Raw genomic sequence first — 25,043 nt, forward strand, 5'->3', positions numbered from 1 at the left:
TAAGCAAATTCTTTGTTCCTTATTACTTTGCTCATGTCAGATTGTTCTGAGATTACTCTTTGTCTGAAGCACAACTTTTAAACTTCCTTTAGTAAGGATTGTTTGAGGACATTCTTTTAGTCAATTACAATTTTCTTACACAATTTTTTCTTGTATTAATATAATTATCAAAATCAGAAAAGTAACACAGATCTAAGACCACTATATAGTCTGTAGATCTTACTCAAACTTTGCTATGAATCCCAGTAATGTTCATTATGTGCTCTTGGTCTCCTTTAAGTTGAAACCACCCTTGATTCTTATTGTTTCTCATGAGTTTGCCATTTTGGAACAGAATAGGCCAGTTAGCTTATAGAATGACCCTCAATTTAGGTCTGTCCAGTGGTTTCTTACAGTTAGATTCAGGTTTTCTTCAGCAGCAATGACACAGAACGGACATTGTTCTCTTTGCATCCTATCAGCAGACACATGGTTTTGCTTTGTCCCATTACTGGTCATGTTAACTGTGATTACTTGATTAAGGTGATATAAGCCAAGTTTTTCCACTGTAAATGTATCATTTTCCCTTAACAAATAAGTACCAGCTTGTCAGTAAATTCTTACCTTTTATGGTTAAGTAAACCATTTTTATTTCTTAGCACTTCAAAGGGAACTTGTCAGGATTCAATTAATTATTTTTGTTTTCTCAAATGGCAAAATGAAAGCTTGACCTATTTGGAAAATAATTGCAAAGCAGAAAAAGAAATATAGTTAAAAATTGGGATTGAAATTTGGAAAATTCATGTCTGGTTTCCTAAAAATATCAAAGTTACTAATAAGTTTAACAAGGAATTTTGAAAGAATGGGAGTAAAATTGCTCACCAAATATATCAACTTATATAAAAACAGTACAGAATCATATAAAGTTAGGAACATAGCTAAGGCATATTTCTTCCCTGTAAAATTTTATTCAACATGAAATTTTATTTTGCTATTACAACAAATTTTGCTCTAAATTTTCCTTTTGGATAATTTTCCTAGGATAATAAGTTGAATACTTAATTTATCTTCTATACTTTTGATCACATCAAAAATATTTTCAAAACTACTAAATTCATTTTGATTAATGGTTTGGCTTCATTCCATAGAGTTTAAGTTTATACAAGGGTTAGTATTTTATCATTTAGGAAACATTTTATTGCTGTTTCCTCGATTTATTCCTTAATCTTTATTGATTTCTTGGCCCAGTTGTTACTTTATTGAATAGTTTTTAAAATTTTTGCATGGCAGTTTTCTTAAAATTTACTTTTTTTCTAGTTTTATTGAACAGTGGTCTGAAAATACATTCTTCAGGTGTCTGCATTTGAATTTATGTAAACTTTCTTTGTTTTCTATTATATAGGCAATTTCAATACATAAACAATGTGTGCTTCACAATGAATAATTCTCATTTACAATGTACACATTTTGGTAAATATAAATTTGCTATTATTAATGATTAATTTTCTCTATATTCTTGTTTAATTTTAAAGTTGGCACAAATAGTACCAAAAAAGCACATCAGTACATTGCGTGGAGGAGGCTGTGGGCACAAATCTCAGGCCCAGTATTTCTGTGTGATTTTGCTCAAATTGGGTTTCCCTTGTGGTTCAGCTGGTAAAGAATCCGCCTGTAATGCGGGAGACCTGGGTTCGATCCCTGGGTTGGGAAGATCCCCTGGAGAAGGGAAAGGCTACCCACTGCAGTATTCTGACCTGGAGAATTCCATGGACTGTATAGTCCATGGGGTCGCAAAGAGTCAGACATGACTGAACGACTTTCACTCTCACTTCACTTTGCTCAAATTATCTGTCCTTTCTGTGACTCGATTTCATTACCTGAAAAATGATGATAATAACTGTATATGCCACATAGACTTTATATGAGGATTAAATATTTAAGAGATACACTTGAGCATGTACATAAAATCAATACTACACAAATGTTGGCTATTACTATTATATTTGCTTTAAATTCCACTTGAAGCTTACGTTCATTTTTTCTTGTTTCCTTTACCTTTTATTTTTAATGTTTTTTGTTTCAATGTTATAGTAATACAAATCATTGTATTTTATTCCTTATTTATATACACTACCCTATTTTTGGTGAGTGATTTAGACATCCTTATTCACAGATGTAGTCCCTATGCTAGTCCTGTCACAGATCATTCCATTTTATTTTTACATATGTCATTCTTTATTGACTATGTAAATTTATACTTTTTTAGGGGTGAGTCTATTATTTATGATTCCATTTGTTATATGGACTTGCTTTTAGTTTTATAACATTAAAACTTTTATTATGCTGTTCTTGAAAACATGCTGAAATAAACAAATGAAGTCACTTACCAAAACCATTTCCAAGTTAATCATTGATTTTGCCTCACAAACAAACTCAACAACCTTGATCCCTTCTGTAACAGAGGAAGTATTTAACAGTTTTTGGCTTTCCTTCTATCTGACCCCTGCTTTCTCAGTCTAATCCAATTCATTGGGGAGGAAGAGGGAACTGAATAGAGCCCAGCTTTTGGTTGAACAATTAACTAAAATAATCAACCACCATCTGCTCTTTTCTTCATCTTAGAATTTCTTCTTGTTCTCTCAGCTCATTATTTTTCTTTTTGTTTACTTAAATTTCTGCAGAAAATAAAAAAGTGAAGTCAAGTCGGTCAGTCATGTCTGACTCCTTGCAACCCCGTGGACTGTAGCCCACCAGGCTCCTGCGTCCATGGGATTCTCCAGGCAAGAATACTAAAGTGGGTTGCCATTTCCTTCTTCAGGGGATCTTCCCGACCCAGGGATCGAACCCAGGTCTCCCGCATTGCAGGCAGACGGTTTAACCTCTGCTGCTGCTGCTTAGTCCCTTCAGTCGTGTCCGACTCTGTACGACCCCATAGACGGCAGCCCACCAGGCTCCGCTGTCTCTGGGATTCTCCAGGCAAGAACACTGGAGTGGGTTTCCATTTCCTTCTCCAATGCATGAAAGTGAAAAGTGAAAGTGAAGTCGCTCAGTCGTGTCCGACTCTCAGCAACCCCATGGACTGCAGCCTACCAGGCTCCTCCATCCATGGGATTTTCCAGGCAAGAGTACTGGAGTGGGTTGCCATTCCAGTACTTTAACCTTCTCCTTTAACCTCTGAGCCACCAGGAAAAATAAAAAGTACTTAAAAAAAAGGCAGCTATTTTTGCATTACAGGGCAGCTAGAGGCTGCTGTTTTGTTTAGGAAAACACTTATACCAAAGCAAGGCCTCTTCTGGAAAGAGGTAATCTAGACTAACTGAACTGCTCCACTAAATAATAGGAATATGATTTTATTTGTGGACTGGGTGGCATCTTCAAAAGATATAATTTTGAGCTCAGGGAGGTAGAATGATAGAGAATTCTGGGGTTGGGGAAGGGCATGAGAGAATGGTGACATGAAAGAGGAAGTGCTCCTGAAAGAGAGGAAAGTGTATGGGTCTCAAGCTTGGGGATGAGTCTGACAAGTCTTTGTGAAAGAAAAGGTCAGAGGGATGGTAGCTCTTGGGAGCAGTAAGTCCTGATATGCAATTCAAAGTTATCTTTTTTGTTGTCGAGACACTAAGTCATGTAGACTCTTTTGCAACCCCACAGACTGTAGCCCTCCAGGCTCCTCTGTCTGTGGGATTTCCCAGGCAACAATACTGGATTTGGTTGCCATTTCCTTCTCCAGGGAATCCTCCTGACCCAGGCATCGAACACATGTCTTCTCCTTTGCAGGTGGATTCTTTAAGCACTGAGCCACCAGGGAAGCCCCCACGTTATCTTTATGCTGTTAAGATTACTTGAAAGATTCAGTCCTGGCCATTCCCTACCATAGCCAACAATTTGCTGAGACCTGGGGGATGGCGGGCTTATCTTGGTGTGAAGCTGACTGGCCTCTGTCCATTGTGGTACAGAGATGACCAGGTATGTCAGAAAAGCCCTCAGCAGCATCTGGAACAAGAGGGGAGAAGAGATGTGGTCCATACGTGTACCCCCAAGGCCCTCACAAACACTGTGGGGCATGGGAGTGCATTTCCTTCAGTCTCCCAGTGTGGGGGCTGGATGCTAAATAAAACTGTGACAGTGGAGTATAGAAAACACTGGAAAGCAATGGATACATTTAAGATAGATAATTTTTCTCTTAGGTTACACTAAAGTCCTTAACAGATTGCCAATTTGAGAACTATCTTTTAAAATAAACACAGCTCTAAAAATTGTGGAAAACATTCTCTACTACAATAAAGGTTTTTAAAATTTAGAGTCAGAGATCTCTAATAAAAATGATAAAACATTGGATCCTTTCATCAGAAAAATGCATCTATACATATACATGTAATATTTTGTCTAAAATTTAAAATTTTTATTAAACAAACCCAGAAACTTTTTCTCTCTTTAAAATTTAATAGTTTTATATGGCAATTTGTTTCTGTTGGTTACTTTTTTGACATTACAATGAGTACCTTTACCCACTCCTAGTTATACCTTTGATGATTTATTGCTTCATTTACTCTATTTCTAGAAACTTCTATAACTTCCATTAATGTTTTCTCACATATCATCTTCCCTCACACTCTCTTAATATATTTTGATTGTGTTCCTCAAACCCGTCTTTTGTGATCTATGCTAGAAACTGCATATGAGGGTGAGGAGTAGAATTATTTTGTTCATTACTTCATCCCCAGCATCTTGCATAACAGCTGGACTTGTCTGATACTCAAATCAATATGAAAATAATTATTTCATTCATTTCTTGTTAGCATTTATTAGTAAAATGCAGATTCCTAAGGATTCTGCCTAAGAACCATCATTTTTTTTAAGGCACAGATAAATCTGATGCAAGTGGTCCACAGGAACATCACTCATCTTCAAAGAGGAAAATCTATGAGAACAGGTCAAAAGTAAGGAATAATTCAGTGTGAGGGAGGGGCAGCCAGACCTATGTATTTCTAAGACCCTTACTGAAGCATCCTACAAGATGAGGAGCCAAAAGGTTCTCTCTTTCAATTCTTGGTTCTTACTGTGGCCCCAGGAGGCCCCAGGAATGGGCAGCAGGAGGAAGGATGCTGTGCCCATTAGGCTGGCAGTGAGTGTTGGCAACTTGAACTCCCCTAAACTCTGGTTCAGAGACAGCGATGGCAACCCACTCCAGTACTCTTGCCTGGAGAATCTCAGGGATGGGGGAACCTGGTAGGCTGCTGTCTATGGGGTTGCACAGAGTTGGACACAACTGAAGCAACTCAGCAGTAGCAGCAGCAAACTTTGGTTTTTCCAACAGTCCTCCCCATGCAAATTCTTTCTATCGGGATTTCCCCTGCCCACTGCTCCCTTTTCAGTGGGACAGATCGAAGAGAACACCAGGGAACCTACTAACAGTAAGTACCAAAGAATCTGCCTGTAATGCTAGGAGATGCAGAAGACGTGGGTTCCATTCCTGGGTTGGGAAGATCCCCTGGAGGAAGGCGTGGCAACCCACTCCAGTACTCTTGCCTGGAGAATCCCATGGACAAAGGAGCCTGGTGGGCCACAGTCCCTGGGGTCGCAAAGAGTCGGACACAGCTGAAGCAACTGAGCACACAGCATGCACTAAAGGATTACACTGATGTGTGAATACTAAAATTTGCATTACATTTTTTCAGAATCTTTTAAAAATCAACATTCTTTTGGTTATATTTCACCCTGAAGAATGTGGGAGGGGGAGAAAACTATTACCAATATCGTTTTGTGACCTACAGATAGGAAAGTGTTAACAGAGTTTACCAAATAATAAACTCCACATGGGCAGGAAGATTTTCCCCTAATATTTTTTACTGTGCTAAAATACATATAACATAAATTTTTTCTCTTAAAACCATTTTAGTGTACAGTTCAGAGGTATTAAATGCATTCATACTGTTGTGCAATCTTGATTCCAGCTTGTGCTTCTTCCAGCCCAGCGTTCCTCATGATGTACTCTGCATATAAGTTAAATAAGCAAGGTGACATTATACAACCTTGACGTACACCTTTTCCTATTTGGAACCAGTCTGTTGTTCCATGTCCAGTTCTAACTGTTGCTTTCTGACCTGCATACAGGTTTCTCCAGAGGCAGGTCAGGTGATCTGGTATTCCCATCTCTTTCAGAATGTTCCACAGTTTATTGTGATCCACACAGTCAAAGGCTTTGGCATAGTCAATGAAGCAGAAATAGATGTTTTTCTGAAACTCTCTTGCTTTCTCCATGATCCAGCGGATGTTGGCAATTTGATCTCTGGTGCCTCTGCCTTTTCTAAAACCTGCTTGAACATCTGGGAGTTCACAGTTTACATACTGCTGAAGCCTGGCTTGGAGAATTTTGAGCATGACTTTACTAGCGTGTGAGATGAGTGCAATTGTGCGGAAGTTTGAGCATTCTTTGGCATTGCCTTTCTTTGGGATTGGAATGAAGACTGACCTCTTCCAGTCCTGTGGCCACTGCTGAGTTTTCCAAATCTGCTGGCATATTGAGTGCAGCACTTTCACAGCATTATCTTTCAAGACTTGAAATAGTTCAATTGGAATTCCATCACCTCCACTAGCTTTGTTAGTAGTGATGCTTTCTAAGGCCCACTTGACTTCACATTCCAAGATGTCTGGCTCTAGATCAGTGATTATGTTATCGTGACTATCTTGGTCGTGAAGAAATATCAATAACCTCAGATATGCAGATGACACTACCCTTATGGCAGAAAGTGAAGAGGATCTCAAAAGCCTCTTGATGAAAGTAAAAGAGGAGAGTGAAAAGGTTGGCTTGAAGCTCAACATTCAGAAAACAAAGATCATGGCATCTGGTCCCATCACTTCATGGGAAATAGATGGAAAAACAGTGGAAACAGTGTCAGACTTTACTTTTTTGGGCTCCAAAATCACTGCAGATGCTGATTGCAGCCATGAAATTAAAAGACACTTGCTCCTTGGGAGGAAAGTTATGACCAACCTTGATAGTATACTGAAAAGCAGAGACATTACTTTGCCAACCAAGGTCCGTCTAGTCAAGGCTATGGTTTTTCCCGTGGTCATGTATGGATGTGAGAGTTGGACTGTGAAGAAGGCTAATCGCCAAAGAATCGATGCTTTTGAACAGTGGTGTTGGAGAAGACTCTTGAGAGTCCCTTATACTGCAAGGAGATCCAACCAGTCCATTCTAAAGGAGATCAATCCTGGATGTTCTTTGGAGGGACTGATGCTAAAGCTGAAACTGCAGTACTTTGGCCACCTCATGCGACGGGTTGACTCACTGGAAAAGACTCTGATGCTGGGAAGGGTTGGGGGCGGGAGAAGAAGGGGACGACAGAGAATGAGATGGCTGGATGGCATCACCGACTCTGTGGACATGGGTTTGAGTGTACTCCGGGAGTTGGTGATGGACAGGGAGGCCTGGCGTGCTGTGATTCATGGGGTCGCGGAGAGTCGGACACGACTGAGCGACTGAACTGACTGACTGTTGTGCAACCACCGTCCATCTCTAGGGCTCTTTCCATGCTGCCAAACTGAAACTCTGTATCCATTAAGCAATAATTCTCCCTTCTTCCTTGCCCCCAGCCCCTGACAATCACCATCCTACTGTCTGTCTCTGAATCTGCCTAATCTAGGTGCCTCTTGTAGGTGGAATCAGATAGTATCTGTCTTTTTGTGACTAGTTTATCTCACATAGCAAAAGGCTCTCAAGTTTTATCCTTGTTATAACATGTGTCAGTTTCCTTCTTTTTTAAGGCTGAATGATATTCCACTGTATGTATATACCACAATTAGCTTATCCATTCATCCACCAGTTGGTTCATGAACAGGAATTTTTCTGTTTTGTTCACTGCCATACCACTAGTACTTAGAAGAGTTTCTGGCTTCTATTAGGTCTTCAGCGATTATTTGTTAAATACATGAGTCCGTACCATCCATCCCATCGCTCAGTCGTGTCCGACTCTTTGTGACCCCGTGGACTGTAGCCTACCAGGCTTCTCCGTCCATGGGATTCTCCAGGCAAGAATACTGGAGTGGGTTACTGTTTTCTTCTCCAGGGGATCTTCCCAACCCAGGGATCGAACCCGGGTCTCCCTCATTGGAGGCAAACACTTTAACCTCTGAGCCACCAGGGAAGCCCAAATACATGAGTAATGAACAGTTAAAAATGTGATCCTGAGTATTCTTAAAGTAGCGTTATGTCCACTGTATTAGTTGTAAATATTGAAACGAGTCTGCTTCTTGCTCATTGGTGTCTTCTAATCTCTTCTGTTCCCCCGCTTTATGCCTCTGATTCTTTTTATTATCTCTTCAATATCCATTTTATTAATTCTTCCTATCTTTTATTCTCCGTTTCTCAGACAAAATCAATAAAACACTGCTACATTGACACAGCAACGTGAATAAAGGCAGGGTTGATTGATCCAATAAATAGTGTTGGGTTGGCCAAAAAGTTTGTTCAGGTTTTTTTCTGTAAAATGTTACATAAAGACCTGAAATTTTTGGCCAACCTAATACTTAAGTATCAGGTCCCCTTACTAGCATGGGGACCATGATACTTAGTTAGCATTGCCTCCTAAGGTCTTAATTTAGGACTGTATTTTCAGATCTTTAAAATGCTGAGTATTACTCAAATGAAGTTCAGTTATTAGTGTTAGTCACTCAGTGGTGTCCAACTCGTTGTGACCCCCATGGACTGCAGGCCATCAGACTCCTCTGTCCATGGAATTCTCCAGGCAAGAATACTGGAGTGGGTAGCCATTCCCTTCTCCAAGGGATCTTCCCAACCCATGGATCGAATCCAAGACTCCTGCATTGCAGGTAGATTCTTTACTGTCTGAACCACCAGAGAAGTCTGTGTAAAGTATTTACTAAAACTACTTAATTCAAACAATAAGAAATCTATTTTAAAGACAATATTTCCTAAAAGTAGTGATGAAGTTTAATGTATACATTTATCCAAGTTAAAGTACCTTTGAAGAGCATTTTATCACACTTATATATACCAAACACATATCTGAAGGAAATTGACTTCAATGTCAAGTCGAATGAGCTTGGGCACATTCAGAGTTGTTTGGTGGCAGAACAATTTGCAAGGCCTAGAGTTAAAAATAATTGAAGGCATATTATTCAATTTTTTTTTAAATTGCTTGCCAGCTAGAGTCTAGTGTATATTGTTTCAGGTCTAACTGGATTTTATAAATACCAATAGATGGGAATTTGCACTGTCAATACTGACAGAACAATAGCTTTATTGAGCTCAACAGAATTCAATCTTGCAACAGAATTTCCTGTTTTCCTCCTTGTTTTTTATACCGTCAACATTCAGTTCAGTTCAGTCGCTCAGTCGTGTCTGACTCTTTGCGACCCCATGAATCACAGCACGCCAGGCCTCCCTGTCCATCACCAACTCCCGGAGCTCACTCAAACACATGTCCATCGAGTCGGTGATGCCATCCAGCCATCTCATTCTCTGTCGTCCCCGTCTCCTCCCACCCCCAATCCCTCCCAGCATCAGAGTCTTTTCCAGTGAGACCTTCAACATTACAACTTACAAAAGAAAAAGAAAAAACAAAGCATTCCTTTACTAGACTCAGAAATGTTGTATCATGTCTCCTTTCTCTGAAAAACAAACCAAGAGCCTTGTGCGCTTCATCTTTTCAGATTCCTAGATTCCTTAAGTGAGGCCTGTCTCCACCGGAGCATGGCAAACACAAATCTGCATGCCTTCCATCAGCAATCATGCCCTGGTGGACTTGACATTGGTTGTGGCAGTTTGATAGGTTTAGAGTTGCTCCACTGTAATATCTCATCAGTGTTTTAAAAGAACAGAACTGCGTGAAATACAGAAGAGGGTCTCCAAGCATGGAACAGTGATAGCGTGCAGATCAGACAGAAAATCGTATGGTCAGTAGTTAATTGTGCTTGTAAATAGTTTAACATCCATGGGATCAGATGGATATCTGACATAAAGTCACCAGAGGGTCCCCAAGGCAATCTTCATGTCCCTGAAATAGTGCCTTCACATATTACCAATGTTCTTCTCTCCAACATAGCCTGAAATGTCAACCAGCTTTATCGGGTTATACAACTAGTTAGTTATTTTCTTAGAAACAATACTGAAGTTTATCAAACGGTTCAAGGAGATGTTGAAAAGTCCTCCATATATTAGCATGAATTATTATATGAAATTATTAATAGCTCATATCACTTTGAACATATCACAGGTCCTAGGAAGGTGGAGAGAACTAAGATATTAATACAACAAGTTACCACAAGGTGGGTATTTGATAACTCCAATATCTGAAACTTCTGAGGACTTTTACTAAATTTTTTATTAGTCATTTTTTTTCTTGTTTCCTGTAGCTTGGTAAATTTGTAAGTGAATGTTGGATATAAGGTATGAAAACTTCTGGGGACATCTTGCTTGTTTTAGTAAGCAGTTATGGTAAGGAAAATTCACCTTAATCCACTCTGAAATTGAAACTGAGCTTAGTTTGAAGCTGAGTTTAGCCTACAGTGCAGGTCAGTTTATTTCTGGTTCATCGTTACTATTAAAAGAACAACTCATTAGGAGTCAAAACTGAAATCCAAATTGTTAATCAGGTCTCTGCTCCATAATGATTGCTGAATTCCATTTTTGGGTCTCAGGCTCTGGTCTGATTTCTGACCAGTCATCCTTCAGTTACAAATTGGCAAATACCTTGAAAGTAAAGGCATCACAGAATGTTGTGTTGGTTTACTTTCCTTCTCGTCTCTTCAGCTATCTGACTTTCAAGTATTTCCTGCTTTATAATTTCTCCAGTGTCTTCAAACAGATAATGAGTGATGTGTGTGTGTGCACATGCATGCATGTGTATTTTAATCTAGCTTTTCACTTTTTCAATTTTCTTAGAAAGTTGATTGGTCTGCTATAAGCTAGTCTGTCTGAGCCAAAGGAGAAGTCTTCAGGAGTATTTGTAACTAGCATACCATAAACAAGGGAGAAGCCATGGAAAAGCAAAGACAGAATAAGCTTTCGTATTTTTATGGGCTCTTTTTCACTTCTTGGAGTTTCTTTCTACTCCTTGACATGCCATTTGTTCAGACTCCTCTTCATAGTCTCACACACTGTCCTGCCTCTGAGCACCATTCCTTCAGAAACATTACCTTAATAGCTATAGTGAATTACATTTTGAAATCCTTTTGAAAATTGATTTTGAAAATCTTTCATTCATTCCTGTGGTGTGCCTCAGGCATTCTCACTGGAGAAAACTACAAAGAAATAAGTATCATCCCAATAATTTTTCATAGCAAAGGATAAGTGGTATTTCTTCCATCACTTAGAAAAACATCACAGGCCCATGGAATCAGTAGGGAACTTAGAGAATTCAGTCTAGTTTCTCATGAAGATGCCAACTTGCCTGAGGTACCACACTATTTGAAGGGAGGAACGAACACTAATTGTCTTCTTCCTGTCCACAGCTCTTTCAGAAAGAGTCTATTGCTTGCAGTAAAGCAGTTACTTCATGGGAAGATTGAAGATGATAATAATTCTTAGACTCTACATCTATAATGTTCTCTCTAGAGAAAAAAAAATCTTTTGTGATTGTTGCTAACAATCTCGTCCCATACCCTAAACTTTCTGGTCTAGACCGCCCAAAGATGAATGTGATTTTAAAACTTACATGCTGCTGTGTAAGTTCAGCTCTCCACAAAACTGGCATTTGCATGCAGGAAGTTTATTAAGAAATCTTGCAGGTAAGTGTAAAAAGGTTGGGCAAAGGGGATGAAACTACAACAAAGGCTCACTCAATCATGTGAGTATTCTGGAGCAGGATGCTGCCCTCACAGTGGTCCTGACCTAGGCAAGGAGGAAATCTTCATGTTTCAACCAGTCAAATGATGCAGGCTGACCTCAGGGAAAGGGTGTGGCCTTGAGCAGAGTGGCTGTCTTTGGTGAAGGACTTTTCCCAGAGAGGGACTCACTTGAATGCCATTAGATAATAAGTCTCTCAAGGCTCATTCCTGGAAGGGCAACTTGGGAAATACCATACAGCATCTACTATGGGTTCTTAATTAAACCAAAATCTATAACAAGTAAAAGCTGAAAAAGGAAGTCATTAAAGATAAAATCCAAACAAACTAAAATGCGTCTCTATTTGTCTCTCTGTTGTCCTTGAAATAAATAGCAGAGAACAATAGTCTGAAAGTGAAATAACCTAATGGTTTTATTCATAAATGTTTTATACTTGTTATCAAAGAGAAGCCATTAAGAAAGCTTGTAAACTTCATGTTCATCTGTCTGATGAAGGAGATCAGAGTTCAGGTAATTGCTTTCTAAAAGGTACTTTCACTGTTTTCATGTGCCTCGTGCAGGCTTAATAAAATAATTGTACTGAAGTCAAAGCAACTAAAAAGCAGACATCATTCTCCGGTCATGCACATCACCATCTAAAGAGTGGAATAAATATTCATTTATTAAGAACAGTCACTGTATAGTCAAAAAGGAATTTTGTATTTGACCTTAGCAACGATGGCAAGTATCCATTAATATATTTAATGAAAGGAGTTAATGCTTTTCGGTACAAGAGCTATCATGTTAATAGTTTTATTGAATTAGTTTAAGAACATGAATAAAGTATATGATCTTTAAAATTGTCAAACTCCAAATTTTTTAAGAAATAATTTAAATGATCAACAAGGAAAACTTTTGTGATGAGTTATTTATAAACAATTTCAACTTCTTCAGTTTCAGTCAAATTAAATGTAAGCTTTTATGGCTATCTTGAAATTCTGAATGTATATCCTCTTTATCCTGAAATGACTAAGTTCAGTTGGGTCTGTGCATGTGTGCAAGTATTCTTAGAAGTCAAGTTGTACAGGACATGAATTTGAAACCATTATGTTATTAGAGACAATGGAGAGAGATACTTTTATATGAGAATATCAAATAAGAAATTAAGGAGCAATTTGAAGGATAAAAAAAAAATCTCTTATTAATATTCATCTGTGTTTCCTTTAACAAGTCTGAAAATCCTGATTTTTCACACCCAGTCTAATTTAAAAACAAAAGCTAATGACTGGAGGACTATAAAACCATCTGATTTTCTTGTGTTCTCAAAGTCTAAGTCATGAAAGAAACCCCCATAAAATTTGCAGAAATATGTGTATGATGTGACTCAAGGAATTTCTCAAAACCATTTTCATTCCAATCCCAAAGAAGGGCAATGCCAAAGAATGTTTAACTACCACACAATTGCACTCATTTCACATGCTAGCAAAGTAGTGCTCAAAATCTTCCAAGCTAGGATTTAATGGTACATGAACCAAGAACTTAACAGGTGTTCAAGCTGGATTTAAAAAAGGCAGAGGAACCAGAGATCACATTGCCAGCATCCGTTAGATCATATAAAAAGCAACAGAGTTCCAGAAAAACATCTACTCTGCTTCATTGACTACACTAAAGCCTTTGACTGTGTGGTTCACAACAAACTGTGGAAAATTCTTAGAGACAGGAATACCAGACCAGCTAACCTTCCTCCTGCATAACCTGTATGCAGGTCAAGAAGCAACAGTTAGAACTGGACATGGAACAGCAGACTGGTTCACAACTGAGAAAGGAGTACATCAAAGCTGTATATTGTCACCCTGCTTATTTAATTTATATGCAAAGTACATCATGTGGAATGCTGGGCTGGAGGAAGCACCAGTGGAATCAAGATTGCCAGGAGAACTATAAATATCAATAATCTCAGGTAGGCAGATGACATCACCCTTATGGCAGAAACAGAAGAGGAACTAAGCATTGATGAAGGTGAAAGAAGAGAATGAAAAAGCTGGCTTAAAATTCAACATTAAAAAAACGAAGATCATGGTCCCATCACTTCATGACAAATAGATGGGTAAACAATGGAAACAGTGACAGATTTTATTTTCTTGGGCTCCAAAACCACTGCAGATGGTAAATGCAGCCATGAAATTAAAAACACTTGCTCCTTGGAAGAAAAGTTATGACCAACCTAGACAGTATATTAAAAAGCAGAGACCTTTGCCAACAAAGGTCCGTATAGTCAAAGCTATGTTTTTTTCCAGTAGTCATGTTGGATGTGAGATTTGCAGCATAAAGAAGGCTAAGCACCAAAGAATTGATACTCTTGAACTATGGTATTGGAGAAGACTCTTGAGAGTCCGTTGGACTGCAAGGAGATCAAACCAGTCAATCCTAAAGGAAATCAATCCTGAATAGTCGTTGGAAGGACTAAATCTGAAACTGAAGCTCCAATACTTTGGCCACCTGAGGTGAAGAGCCTACTCACTGGAAAAGACCCTGATGATGGGAAGATTGAAGGCTGGAGGAGAAGGGGATGATAGAGGACAAGGTGGTTGGATGGCATCACCGACTCAATGGACATGAGTTTTGAGCAAGCTCTGGGAGATGGTGAAGGACAGGGAAGCCTGGAGTGCTGCAGTCGGTGGGGTCACAAAGAGTTAAACATGACTGAACGATTGAACAACAACAACAAATACTTGATTTTAGATATCTTTCTCCAAAGAAGCTCTCAAAGTTTTGCCTTTTAATCTGTCCAGACATTCCGTCTATTGGAGGAAGTAATTGGAATGCTGTCATCTTTAAACATGATACTTGGAAGGAAGCCCAGTCACTGGGGTAATTTTTATGCACTTAGTACCCTGCTTATTATTTGATGCTTAGATATATTTTTGTTGTTGTTACACTGAGGAATTGTGGATCACAACAAGCTGTGGAAAATTCTGAAAGAGATGGGAATACCAGACCACCTGACCTGCCTCCTGAGAAACCTGTATGCAGGTCAGGAAGCAACAGTTAGAACTGGACATGGAACAACGGACTGGTTCCAAATAGGAAAAGGAGTATGTCAAGGCTGTATATTATCACCCTGCTTATTTAACTTATATGCAGAGTACATCATGAGGAACGCTGGGCTGGAAGAAGCACAAGCTACAATCAAGATTGCCGGGAGAAATATCAGTAACCTCAGATATGCAGATAACATCACCCTTATGGCAGAAAGTGAAGAGGAACTCAAAAGCCTCTTGATGAAAGTGAAAGAGGAGAGTGAAAAAGTTGGCTTGAAGCTCAACATTCAGAAAACTAAGATCATGGCATCTGGTCCCATCACTTCATGGGAAACAGATGGGGAAACAGTGGAAACAGTGTCAGACTTTATTTTTTGGGCTCCAAAATCACTGCAGATGCTGATTGCAGCCATGAAATTAAAAGACGCTTACTCCTTGGAAGGAAAGTTATGACCAGCCTAGACAGCATAGTGAAAAGCAGAGACATTACTTTGCCAACAAATGTCTATCTAGTAAAGGCTGTGGTTTTTCCAGTGGTCATGTATGGATGTGAGAGTTGGACTGTGAGGAAAGCTGAGCGCCAAAGAATGGATGCTTTTGAACTGTGGTGTTGGAGAAGACTTTTGAGAGTCCCTTGGACTGCAAGGAGATCCAACCAGTCCATTCTAAAAGAGATCAGTCCTGGGTATTCATTGGATGGACTGATGCTGAAGCTGAAACTCCAATACTTTGGCCACTTCATGCAAAGAGTTGACTCACTGGAAAAGACTCATGCTAGGGGGGATTAGGGGCAGGAGGAGAAGGGGACAACAGAGAATGAGATGGCTGGGTGGCATCACTGACTCGATGGCCATGAGTTTGAGTGAACTCCGGGAGTTGGTGATGGACCGGGAGGCCTGGCGTGCTGTGATTCATGGGGTCGCAAAGAGTCAGACACAACTGAGCGACTGAACTGAACTGAACTGAGAAGATAATAGAAGAAAGTGGTTACTTTTCAGTTAGAAAGGAAGGACTAAGAAGAGATTGGCAGGGAAGGTGGTGGGCATTTAATGGAGGAGACCTGAGTATACATTGCCAGGAGATGTGAAGAACAAACAAATCTACTTTGTGGATTTCTCAGTTGTCCCTGATGCCAGTGCTGTTAGCAGGCCTTCTATTTGCCACTGTTTTCTCAAGTGATAACTTTCTCTGACTTACACCGTGGGGCCCTTGCACCTTTTTTAATCTGCTTTATCCTATTAACCAGGAGAAATGTTAATATGCCTCCAGTTCCTTTTTCTTCTTAGTGCTGGAGATTCATTGGAGGGACTGATGCTAAAGCTGAAACTCCAATACTTTGGCCACCTCATGCAAGAGTTGACTCACTGGAAAAGACTCTGATGCTGGGAGGGATTGGGGGCGGGAGGAGAAGGGGGCGACAGAGAGTGAGATGGTTTGAGTGAACTCCGGGAGTTGGTGTTGGACAGGGAGGCCTGGCGTGCTGTGATTCATGGGGTCGCGGAGAGTCGGACACGACTGAGCGACTGAACTGAAGCACTACCAAGGACCACAGGAAGAAATAAAACTTAAAATGTTGCCACTTATTAAGAAAGTGTTTGTTACTTATGCTTCAGTATCAATGAAATAAGAAACAATATCAAGAGCCAAGAAGCAGCTTATTGTCTTCCATTTCCAAGCTAAGGATGTATACTTTCCTCATTCATTCTTAACATGGATCATTAGGGACAAACTCATAGGATCATACCTTGTAACTATTACCATTTTTGAAGTACAATATTCTGTTGGAAAGTTCTCTGATGATTCCAGTAATTGCTCTTCTTATATTAAGATCCTCTGGTTCTAAATATTTAAAAACCCTGTATCAAAGCTCTTATAACTTTTGGTGAAGAAATGAAAAAACATTTTCTGACTAATCAGCCTCAGTGCTCAAATACAGATTTTAAAAGTAATAATGGCCATCATAATTGTATTTTTGAAATGAAATCCATAATAAGTATCTCAGTCAAGATACAGATGAATTTCTGCTGTGTCATGGTCTTCTTTTATGTGAGGGCTATTAGTCTGTGAGCTGGTTATACATAAGCTAATCTGAGCATTGATCTGACTTGATAAATTTTATTTAAAATATTTTGTGTGTATCATGTATGGTGATGGAATTAAAACTCTGGGGGAAAAGGCTCTGTGTGTGTGTGCGCACGCGCACACCCGTGTTTGTGTATAAACTGGTAAACTGGTATACATACGGGGAGGTACCTATCCATGTAAATACTGTAAGACAAGAATTTTTAATGAGCAAAATTTAGGAATTTGAATACTTATCTATGCTGCTGCTGCTAAGTCACTTCAGTCGTATCCGACTCTGTGTGACCCCATAGACGGAAGCCCACCAGGCTCCCCCGTCCCTGGGATTCTCCAGGCAAGAACACTGGAGTGGGTTGCCATTTCCTTCTCCAGTGTGTCAGTCGTGTCCGACCCTTAGTGACCCCACGGACTGCAGCCTACCAGGCTCCTCCATCCATGGGATTTTCTAGGCAAGAGTACTGGAGTGGCTTGCCATTGCCTTCTCCAATACTTATCTATAGACAGTATCTAAACATGAATTTCTAACAATTTTCCAAAACCCATTACTGTCTGTTTAAATCCTAGAAATAGAAATGATTTGCTCATATAGTACTGCTTCTTTTTAGGTTCTGGGGGTTTAAGTATCTGAAGTTCTAAGAGCTAAACTTCACAGGCATACTAGAACTTTGAATGCTTTGAGATTTAATGTGAGCAATTTCCTTGCTCTTTTGCCTAACTGGTAAATCATTTACTCCAGTAGGCAAAATTTTTCTTTTAAAAATTCTTCTATTGGAAAATAAAAATGCCTCAAAATAGAGTTGAAATAGAAGCATTGTGTCCTTTCTCTGGCCAAAACTTACCAAAGTAGAAAAGAATGGTCGACTTTTTAACTAAATACCCAGTGGGAAAACAGGAGGAAGGAATTTTAAACAAGAAAGATGTATCTAAAAATCCTTTCTACTAAGTAAAAGGAAAACAACAAATTATTGGGTAGAGGTTAAACACTGGTATTAGTGGAAGTATAGAAGCATACATTCTGTTCCCAAAAGACCCTGAGGGCAAAATAACACTTGGTTCTGGAGCTATCTATACCTATTCATTCCCTGCCTCCCAGCTTTAGCAAGAGAACAGTCCTACTGGGATCTGACAGTCCTGAGTCTGAGTTACAAGCATTCCAACAGCACCTGAGTGTATTTCTTATACAGAATGGAAAGGAAAATCATTTTCAGAACCAAAATCATCACCAGAGAGAAGTATTAAAGAGGGAGCCAAACTTATACCATAGCTAGATATTTCTCTTGTGTCTCAAAGAAAACCTTCATCTATTTTTTGCCATCCTGTTAAGGTATAGACTTGACATCACTCTGAATTTCATGTTATGTGTATTTACTCCCTGGCTTCCCTGGTGGCTCAGATGGTAAAAAATCTGCCTGCAATGCAAGAGACCCAGGATCAATCCCTGGGTTGGTAAGATCCCCTGGAGAAAGGAATGGCTACCCACTCCAGTATTCGTGCCTGGGAAATTCCTTGGACAGAGGAGCCTGGTGAGCTACAGTTCATGGGGTCCCAAAGAGTTGGACATGACTGAGCAAGTAACAATTTCACTTTCTTTCAAGTTTACACACACACACACACGCGCGCGCGTGCGCGTATATAGGGCTTCACAGGTAGCTCAGATGGTAAAGAATCCACCTGCAATGAGGGAAACTTGGGTTTGGTCCCTGGGTTGGGAAGATCCCCTGAAGAAGGTAACAGCTATCCACTCCAGTATTCTGGCCTGGAGAATTCCGTAGACCAAGGAGCCTGGTAGGGTACAGTTCATGGGAAACAAAGAGTTGGACATGACTGAGCAACTTTCACTTTCATATATATGTCTATATATTTGTATATCATGGTATTTCCTTGGTTTGTAGATGCATCACTATAATCTCTGCCTCATCTTTCTCTGTCCCACAGGGTTGCCATGGGAGAGGCTGGTTTGGGAGTGAAGTTTGTCTCCAGCAGATGTCCCAGCTGGGAGAGTATCATCAGATCTCATGACTTTACCAGTAGTGACCACCATGAGGACCACTTCATAAGCGTTACCTCCCCTCAGTTCCATGGCAGAGTTGGTCACTGTGTCTTGCTTTAGACCATCAGCCAGAATCATGTCTGGTGTTCATTGTGCAAACCCTCCAAACTCTTCAAATAAGAGCTGCCTAATCCACAGATTCACCCAGGACACTTCTGAGCACTGACCTGTAAGTGCCATCCAAAAAGATTTTTTAAAGTAGTCATCGTTAGGACTTTGGAATGTGATGGAGACTTTATTGCCAGTATAACAGAATTCTCAGGATTTCAACATTTATATCTGTCAAATACCCCCATTTTATGCAGTATTTTTATTCCTAATACATTAAGAAATAATCTATTAATATACAATGTAACTTGTGCGACTACCCATGCTATTAATAACAAGAAAGAAAAAGAATAGACTGAAGTGTTCCCAAAACTGAAGAGGAAACAAAAAGAAAAACAATAGGAAAATTCATTATCTTAGTTATTACAGCAAAATTATACTGGTTCGTGACTTATCAATCACAGATGAAAGATGTAAACAATACCAGAAATCATCCTTTCAGCAGAGACATCAGTCATAAATGAGGATTCATCATTGATATGCTTGTCCAAAGTGGTAATTTAGAACTACTGCTACCAGCTCCGGCTATATCCAGAATGATAATTATGAATTAAGTGGTGAGCAGATGCTTGGAAATAAAAGTTTGCCCTGGGGTGCCAGGAGCCTAAGGACAAACCTAACAGTCCCTGTAAACTATTAGTTTAAAAATGAAATTGTCAATACACCCACAGGTTAACAACTTGCTAAGCATCAATGACCATGACATACAAATATGAATAATTTTAAGGAAAGAAACCGTCTCTGATACATAATCCTTTTTGTTTTTCTTTTTATGGCTCTGAGCCTACTCTGAATATCTTAGAGCAGCCACTCAAAATTTGTTCACAAGAAAAAAAAGAGAAACAGGCTAGTAAAAATTCTATTTATTAGCTCACAGCAAGAGATATGTGCATAAAATAGGATTTATTCTTTCTGATTGCTATCGGAATGGACACTTAATTTTCTCCCTACAATGAAACAAAACTTTTAGAAGATTTATGACTGCTGTGAGAGCAGTTTCTCACATGCCAAGCTATGTTAGCAAAGTTGGGAATAAATCATCGAAGAAATCTGACTAGTTGTACACAGTTCATGCAAAATAGTACTTCACTTCCTACCAACATGAAGCAACTGTAGGACAACTACCATTACTGAGTTCCCTCCAATCTACAAAATGACATCCTTGAATCACAGACAATTAGTATTCTTCCTCTTTGTTCCTTGGTGTTCAGGTGAGTCCTTTTGTACCTTCTCATTCTGATATCAGAAGGTTTGCTCAGCTGCCCTCACGCCCTCAGCTTTCCCCTCTCCTTCCCTCTTCCCTCTTTCTTATGTGAGGCTTCATTAAAGGAAGCTGCTTTCTTAGACGTCCCTGTAGATGACAATGACCATAATCACAGACTTGTTCTCCATTTTTCCAGACTGCTGTCATAGCATGTACCAAATGGCATTGTTCATTCCGAATGAGAACAGTGACTGATATTCTTTTTACAAATAGGCTTAGATGTCTACTCTTTTTTGCCTCAATTTATATTGCAATTTTTATCCAAACAAATTGAAAAACATCTGGCTAACAATTACATAATTTTAAAGTTCTGGGTTAAAAGGTTACCCTTTCTATTTTCTGGCTTCTAACAAATATTTCACCACTGGGTGAGAAGAGAAATACCTGGCCAATAAATACATGATGAGTCTCTTTTATATTAAAAAAAAGAAAACTCAGCCAACTGGGCAAAATCTCATTATGACATAAGAAAACAGGTAATAATAACCATTACTTTTTGATAGCTTATATTATGTGCCCGAAACTGCGCTTGCTATTTAACACACACATAGCCCTGTGACACTGCTCTTTCATGTGCTATCCCTGTTCCAGCAATGAACATGTTCAGTCTCTGAGAAGTCACAATCCCTGTTCAGGTTCTACCAGCCTCGGCCTCTCATAGCTTCAAATACCCATTCCATTTTTATTTGCTCCTCATGACTTAATGATATATCAGACTAATCTGAGACACAATTTTATTCCAAGAGAATGTAATCTACTACACAGGGACATGTTTTATAACACACTGTGACTATATTTTGATTTCTTCCCTATAATTCTTACTAGTAAATGGCTCTGGATCTGAGATTCTTAAACCATGAAGCTGGAATCTTCACTTTTCCTTTGTGCTGCCTCAACCTCTCTCTCTCTCTTTTTGTAAAGCTTACACATTTCAGGGAGGACCACCCTGTCAACTTAGAACAAGATTCTTGCCAAAAACTTTTTGCTAACTCATGCTCTGTTTAATCCAAGGGGCGTGGAGACAGAGATTTTTCTTTAGTCATCACAGTAGTAATTCTGAAGGTGAGGAGAATGCTGTGAAGGGAAAAGCTTGCCCTTTGGAAGGAAGATGGTACATGTTTCACTCCTTGAATTCAACTTGTCACGGGGTAGTCAGTTAATTATCTCTTTCTATAAAAATGTGCTCTGACCATACTAGTTAAACATTAGGACTCAGAGGAATCAATTTTTTAAAAAACTTCCCTAAAAGTTATGGGCTCCCCTGATGGCTCAGCTGGTAAAGAATCTGCCTGCAATACGAGAGACCTTCCCTAAAAGTTATTGCAGAGGGGGAAGAGTATATAGAAATAATTCAGGGGTAAAGTTGTATTAATAGAAACATGGCCCTTGCATTCAATGATGGAAGGAAAGGTTTTATTGTCGATCTGATTCTTCATCCTTATTGTCTACATGGCACAAAGTTGGTGCTTACTGAGTTAGAGTCAATCAAGAGAGGCATGAAAGTGTTTTCCTAAGTAGAACCCCAAATACCTGGACAGCACAAAACTTGTTGTATTATTATAATCTTAGAAAGTCCCATGGATGGAGGAGCCTGGTAGGCTGCAGTTCATGGGGCCACTTTGAGTCAGACATGACTGAGTGACTTCACTTTCACTTTTTACTTTCACACATTGGAGAAGGAAATGGCAACCCACTCTAGTGTTCTTGCCTGGAGAATCCCGGGGACGGGGAAGCCTGGTGGGCTGCCGTCTATGGGGTCGCACAGAGTCCGACATGCCTGAAGTGACTGAGCAGCAGCAGCAGCAATTCCAGGGTCCAGCACAGAACCTAAGTAGTTACTCAAATTGTGTTTGTTGAACTGAAACAAAGTGAAAATCAAATGAGATAATTATAGTAAATGCTCCTCTAATGAGAAATTTTATATATGGTAATAATATAAAGTTAATATATTGTTGATATAATATTAAATACATAATTATTTTTATAATTTATATGCATTTAGTTATTTAATTTTAACAACTGTGAAATATGCCCTATTTTTATCCCCCATGTTATAGATGGGAAAACTGAGGCAAGGAGAGTTTAATGAATTTTTCCAAAGTCATATGGCCAATAATGGGCTCATTATTGGATTTGAACCAAAGTTATCTTGCCCCAGAGTCCATGTTCCTAACCATTTAGCAATATCTGCTGCTGCTGCTGCTAAGTCACTTCAGTTGTGTCCAACTCTGTGCGACCCCATAGACGGAAGCCCACCAGGCTCCCCCTTCCCTGGGATTCTCCAGGCAAGAACACTGGAGTGGGTTGCCATTTCCTTCTCCAATGTGTGAAAGTGAAAAGTGAAAGTAAAATCGCTCAGTCGTGTCTGACCCTTAGCGACCCCACGGACTGCAGCCTACCAGGCTCCTCCATCCATGGGATTTTCTAGGCAAGAGTACTGGAGTGGCTTGCCATTGCCTTCTCCGTAGCAATATCTACCCCCTCATAAAGTCTCATAAGAGAATTCAGGTCCTGGGTATTTGGTCATGCATGAAGTTGCCATTTTCCTTATTGTGCTATGAACTCTGGAACTCTTCTGAACTCTTCTAGGAAGGGCCCCAGGGCTGCTCACCTGGATCAGCAGCCCCTTGAACATACTAGTCTGTTTTGAGTTGAATAAATACATGAAAACTAAATCCTCATCTCAGAGGAAAAGGTAACCTAATGGGACTTCAGAGTGATGACGACTGAGTCCTGAATTCTCATTCATCCAGACGTCTCATGACTAAACTCCCCTAAGAAAGGGAAAGTGGGGAAGTGTCCAACCAGGACCTTGACCAAACCAAGGAACCCTGAGCTCTTTAGGAAAAACCTGAAGCACACCGAAGGAATGCACAGTTTTCTCAGAGTCAGGTTAACCTGGCAACACTCCAAGCAATTTGGTTGAGATGAGAACAGCAGCAGTTTAGCAATGTCTGCCAAGTGACAACATAGAGAATCTTTTCCTATTGGATCTTTCAGCATCTTCTGTGAGCAGATTGATTAACAGTTTATCAGATTAGTCAGCAGGCACCTGTGGAATAACATATGGAATGGGAAGGTGTTAGTGAGTGTGTGAAGCAGGGAATGTAAATGGCACAAGAATAATGGCCTTTAGATACTAGGGGGACTGCAGAGCTCAACAGACCTCTAGTGACAGGGAGCCTGAAGAAACACCTTGGCCGGTATTTGTACTTGTATGTGTGGGTTATAAAGATGTATTTTGGTAATACACATAATACATAAAATATTTTACTAAGTGTAGGAAGACCTGACCTTTCTACAAATGGTGTAACATTGAACAAGTGGTTATATTCTTTGGGTCTCTGTTTCCTCGCCTATAAAATAGGAGGTACTGGACTAGATGATTCCTGTGGCTCCTTCCAGCTCTAACATGTGGAGACTCTACTGTGAGTCATCAGGGCCAAAATCAGCTTTAATCACTCAGGGTTCAGGAAAACAAAACAACAACAAAATAAGAAAAAGAAAAGGAAGGAAGAAACAGAGGAAAGGAAGGAAGGAAGAAGGAAAGAATGACAGACTTCACTGGTGGTTCACTGGTTAAGAATCCACCTTCCAATGCAGGGAAGGCAGGTTTGATCCCTGGTTGGGAAACTAAGATCCCACGTGCCACAACTAGAGAACTCATGCACTGCAGCTAGAGGAGCCCAAGTGCTGCAATGAAGACCCAGTATGGCCAAAATTTTTAAAAAAGAAAGAATTGGTCAAGACCTTGCGCCACCTGAGAAGGCAGAAGGCCCAACCCAGCCCTCCTGTGTACTGTCCGCTGCTCACTTTGCCCTTGATGAAGCTTCCTGTTTTACCATCTTTACAAGTTACCCAGAACCAAGGTACCTTAAGTAAACAAAAATGTAAAATTAAATTATAAGTAATGAAAATCTTCTGAAAGGAAGAATTGAAAAAAGGAAATGAATGGTTACACTCATTTTAGAAATCTCTTCAACTATTAAAAAATAAAACACTGCAAAATCAGAAATAACTAGAATTGTACAACATTTCAACACACTGAGGTTGATCACTGTATCAAATATGCAAACAAACACAGTGGAAAATTATCTTCTGGTCTCTCTAAGGGTCCAGAGACTTGAATTTCGAAATTCAGGTCCACATTCTCCTCTAGGAGTTTTATAGTTTCTGGTCTTACATTTAGTTCTCTAATCCATTTTGAGTTTATTTTGGTGTATGGTATTAGGAAGTATTCTAGTTTCATTCTTTTTACAAGTGGCTGACCAGTTTTCCCAGCACCACTTGTTAAAGAGACTGTCTTTTCTCCATTTTATACTCTTGCCTCCTTTGTCAAAGATAAGGTATCCATAGGTGCATGGATTTATCTCTGGGCTTTCTATTTTGTTCCATTGATCTATATTTCTGTCTTTATGCCAGTACCATACTGTCGTGATGACTGTGGCTTTCTTTGTAGTAGAGCCTGAAGTCCAGCAGGTTGATTCCCCCAGTTCCATTTTTCTTCCTCAAGATTGCTTTGGCTAAACTCCTAGAGGAGAACGTAGGCAAAACACTCTCCGACATAAATCACAGCAGGATCCTCCAAGACCCAACTCCCAGAATATTGGAAATAAAAGCAAAAATAAACAAATGGGACCTAATTAAAATCAAAAGCTTCTGCACAGCAAAGGAAACTAGGAGCAAGGTGAAAAGACAGACTTCAGAATGGGAGAAAATAATAGCAAA

The sequence above is a fragment of the Moschus berezovskii genome, chromosome 3 (genome assembly GCF_049115385.1).
Source record: "Moschus berezovskii isolate FMDL1 chromosome 3, NW_MosBer_1.0, whole genome shotgun sequence".
In the NCBI taxonomy this organism is placed as follows: Eukaryota; Metazoa; Chordata; class Mammalia; order Artiodactyla; family Moschidae; genus Moschus; species Moschus berezovskii.